This window comes from Corvus brachyrhynchos, unplaced genomic scaffold (genome assembly GCF_000691975.1).
Source record: "Corvus brachyrhynchos isolate BGI_N302 unplaced genomic scaffold, ASM69197v1 scaffold33, whole genome shotgun sequence".
Classification (NCBI taxonomy): Eukaryota; Metazoa; Chordata; class Aves; order Passeriformes; family Corvidae; genus Corvus; species Corvus brachyrhynchos.
The window spans coordinates 635967-640747 of NW_008237254.1; positions in this window are offsets into that span (position 1 = coordinate 635967).

Below are 4781 nucleotides of genomic sequence, written 5' to 3' on the forward strand. Positions count from 1 at the left end.
AACTCCTCTCCGATGCCGAGGGGGGGATGAAAAGGGGGAGGGAAGAAATTAACTATTTTTGTTTAGCTTTCCAACAGGTACAAATAGAAGAAACCCTCTCCTGCCTTAGTTTCCCCACAAAGCATGCCCAGAGAGTCCGGTCTCCCTTCTGTCAGCCTTAAGATGTTCCACAGAATCTGTTTGGACATTTAAAGACTCAGGAGGGTGGCTTGTTTTGTTTTGAAACTGTCCTTCTTATCTCATGTTTATCCAGTTGTTTTCAATGTTAAGTTTTAAATCTCTTTTTGTTAAAAATAAACGGGTGAAATGTTGGAGCCCTCCCCCTGCCACGTGGTCCTGGGAGAGGGGCCCTGGGGGGGAGACACAGGGTTTCCCAGCCCCTGGTCAGCCTCGTTCCCCATTGCTTGTTTTGTGTTCCCCTGCGCAGGGAAGGACCCTCGGGTCCCGTGATTGCTACAGTTTCTCGACAAACCTCCAACCATGCAGCTGGAGAAATAAACATCTCTCTGAAACATCTATCAAGAATTGGTCCATATAGATTTCTTTTCCACGGGCCTCGTTGACTGATATGCGTGTTGCAGTTTCCCCACGGTAACAGTGCCTAAGCAATCATTGACTGTATGTCCTTGTGTTCTGGTAGACACAAATAACTGATTTACAAGGCTCTTCATATGCAGGTCATTAACCTTGACTAGAATAAAATACAACAGCAATGTAATCATCTTTATCTCCTATATGAATTTGCCTGTGTCACATTTTCAGCCTGCATTTGTTTTATTTCATATGTCCTGATACAGCTGTTCTAGCATGTTTGTTTGCCAATATCCTGAAGGAACTGCTTCAGTTCATTTACTGAAGGTAGTTACTTCAGTGTTTTGGACCCTCCATTATCCATAGCCTGACAGTTTGCCATTTGAAGGAATGGCAACAGATGCTTGAGAAATGTGAACTGCAAAGGTGGAGATGTGGATTTGCATTAATCAGCAGGCTTTTCCTAATCTTTTAAACCAAACTCTACATCAAGCCAGTTAAAACATGACAAGTGAGACACTTCTAAAACATGACTAAGTAGGAAAAAAATTTCTGAAAACAACTGATTTCTATCTCCAGCTTGCATTTCTATTATAGTACAGTCATTTCTTACAAGGTTTATAGGTTACCAGATCCTTTCAGTTTTGTGACAGAAACTTCCTCCAACTGGATACCTGGCAAGCACATCAAATACGAAACAATTTTCTTGCAGTTTGTCTAAGCACTCTGATTCCCTTTAAATAAACAGCAAAACCTTCACTGACTTCAGACCTCTAGTTTACGATTTTATTTCTATTCAAATTAAATACTTCCTTCATTTTGTATCTTTAAAGACAATCTCAGAGCAAAATACTGGGGGCAAAACAGGTATCAATTTAGCCAAACAATTTTTTGAAGTAAATGAATAATTTGGAGAGAATGATGATTTTTCTGGTTTATAGTTCACCTTTGCTCAATACCTCCATTTAATACTAAAAACTAATATATTAATTATGAAAGCTTGAATATTAGTAATGATCAGAAAGAAACTTTATATGTGCCACTTGTACTTCCTTTTGGGCATTTACGAAGGTGTTCTGTAGACTGGAGAGGACCACGTGTTTTCTAACCAGTTACCAACATTCCCATTATGCAGATTTTGAAAGGCATACACGTGAGTAGGCTGCCCAATTTCACAAGACTCCTCTATATAGCAGACTCATTCTTCTGGCTGTATTTTCCATGGAAGCAGCACAAAAATAATTTATTCCCAATTTGTTTCATCATATATTACTGAGATACAAGAGTAACTGTCTTCCTCATTATTTCTGTAAAGCTTCTTTAATCTAACATTGATCTTTTCTGCCAGTGGATTTCTGTCTTCTGGGGAAAAGTACTCCACCCATATAGAAACAGAGCTGCCTATTGTGCTTCACAGATACGTCATGAAAAGAAAGTAAGTAATAAACAAGCATATTAATTTATTTACCACAAAAAGAAAGTCACTGTCACTGCAAAAGCAGAAATGAAGCAGACAAAAGGCACCAGTTACACTTTCATTAACTGAGTATTTTTGCAAAAGCTGCATATTTTCTGCTCTGCACTCTAAAAATTGCAATGTTGCATGCAAAACCCAACAAAATTGGCTATTTTTTAGCAGAAACAGAGCCATCTGGTGGGGATGGAAAAAAGTGTGCACACACACAATTAAAAAAGCCACAACAAATAAATAAAACCAAAAAATCCCACAAACAAACAAAAGAAGTCTAAAGTTCTAATACCTTAACTGTACATTCATTCCTCTAGGGTAACAAAAGATTAAGAAAGTATTTTATATTCATTCATTCATAAAAACAAATACTACTTAACCCATAGCCCTTTTGAAGGCTTTCAGACTCAGATTTCAGTCATTTTCTTACAGTTCCTTACACCTGAACCTACCTTTAACAAAGTAACTGCTTTAACAAGAAGTTCTTCATACTGTCATCATCTCAGTAATGGTCAGCAACTGAGAAACATGTAATAGCAGCCAATAAGCTGCAGCATTGCTAAGGTTCCCATGTTTCTGTCCATAATCTGTCAGTAGATGTACTTTGGTCTACTCTGTTTATAACCAACACATTTCAGGTCATTTTGTTCAGATACTTCTAATCATGTGCAAAGAGACCTCACAAACTAGGTGTGTATACAAAATATTTTAAAATTCTAATTAATGATATTAATTAAAACTAGCCACATGCAAAATAAAATTCGTATTTTCCCCATTCTCAGTATTCATGACACCAGAAAGAATGTAGTCTTGCCATTGCAAGTAAATTTTGGTGTTAATCTATTAAATTTGGAGAAGTTCTCAAACAAAAAGCTTTTTTAGCAGTGGCTCCAGCTTTCACTGTCCAGACAGAGCTTGAGGTTACCTCATCAACATCCTTCCTCTTCAAATGAGAGAAAATGCAGTTTGCAGTCTTAGTTTTGAGACTAAAAAAGTACAACAAAGAAAGTTTAGATCAGTTTAGTCTTAAACAATTACAGTCACTTCCTTGTAAAAGACTAATGGAATCCTATACATTTACTGAGTAGGGGCTCCAATAATGTTTTGGATAATTCATTTGCACTAGCCATATAGGGCCATATGCTTAGCTTTTTGCAGAAATGCTGTATTGCTGCCTTGTGAACTCTTGGACCTTTTCTGAAGGGCTGCTTTCCAACTGGGTGGTACCCTGCATATTACTGGTGCATGGGATTGTCTTTCAGGTGCAGGCTTTTGTACTTCCTTTGTTGAAATTCATGAGGCTCCTGCTTGCCCATTTCTCAATCTTGTAAATGTCCCTCTGGATGGCAGCAACCATCCAGTCTAACAGCCACTTGTCCAGAGCACAATATATCCCATCATTCAGGTCATTAAAGAAGAGTTTGAGTTTGCATTTTACTAGCCCCAGTATTGATCTGTGGGGTTCAGCACTAGTGACTTGACTCAACCTGGACTTCATGCTTTGACACTCTGGACACAGTTATTGGGCCAGTTTTTAACTCACCATATTTTTCCAGATACATATAACAGATTTGTCTGTGTCTTACCTTTACTTTGTAAAGCCTTTACCACAATGTCTACTTGCCTCCACTATGTATTGCTATGAAACAAGGTAAATGGATAAACTTCTATTTCGTCTGTCTTCTAGTCACTGTGATACTCCTGAACCAGCAAGGGAAATCTTTAATGAGTCATAGGCTAGATTATAAATTACAAGAGCAATTCTTCCTTCCTTCTCCCCCCAGATAACCACTCCAGTGCAAGCAAGACTTCTGATAACTTCTTCAGAAGAGAAAGCTCTCACATTGCTCTGCCTCACAAGTTTTGTAATCTATGCAACACATTAAGCACCAGAAACTGTAAACCATGATCTCAGAGTCTAAGAAAAAAGAAACAAGTTTACCAGCTATGATACTATATGTCTTTTCACGACCTGCTACACCTCACACAAACCATGTCAAGAGCTGGAAAACTAATTCAGAGTTTTAGGCCACACTGCCAAACATTAAGGAAGATCAGTATCTCATTCTTTCAGGGGTAATGAATCTCTTGCTATGAGCCCATTCATCAGGAACTTACCAGGAGACACTCATCTATATGAAGCAAGCAAATCCTGCCCCTTTCCTTCTCTCTCTCAAAACCCATCAAGTCTTGTGCTTTCACAGGGTGTAGTCTATTTTGCTTTATTTCCTGGACAGCTATTTACAAATTGAAGATCTTCTTGAGTTGCGTACTTAACCTCCACCTAATTTAACAGGTACATATAAAGAATTAGATGAAACGTGAGCGCTATGTCATAATCCTTTGTTCTAGCACTTGTTTAAAAAATCTTGGCAGAGTCAATGAGTACAGTCCTTTTAAGCCAAGGAGGAGGGCACACAGCTTCATAAGAATGACATGAACAGCCAATGCAAGAGAGAAAAAAATTATTACCTAAGTAAAGCAAGTATAGAGGATGTCTTACTCATTAAAATTTTCCTGTCAGTATTCAATGATATTTCAAGTAGTAGGCAATACAGTTTAATGTTTGGTAGTAGTGGCTAACTTGTGACCACTTGCATTGTGCTATACAAATATGGCTTTAATAGCATGACTCATAACATAATAAAAATATAAGTCAAAAAGAACAACTAAAGCCATATTTTAGTTTTGATGCTTCCATACACATTCTTGCTAGCCTTCAGCATTGTGTTTCTTGGAGTCAAGATGAACTCACATTTGGAAATGACAAAGCACACACAGA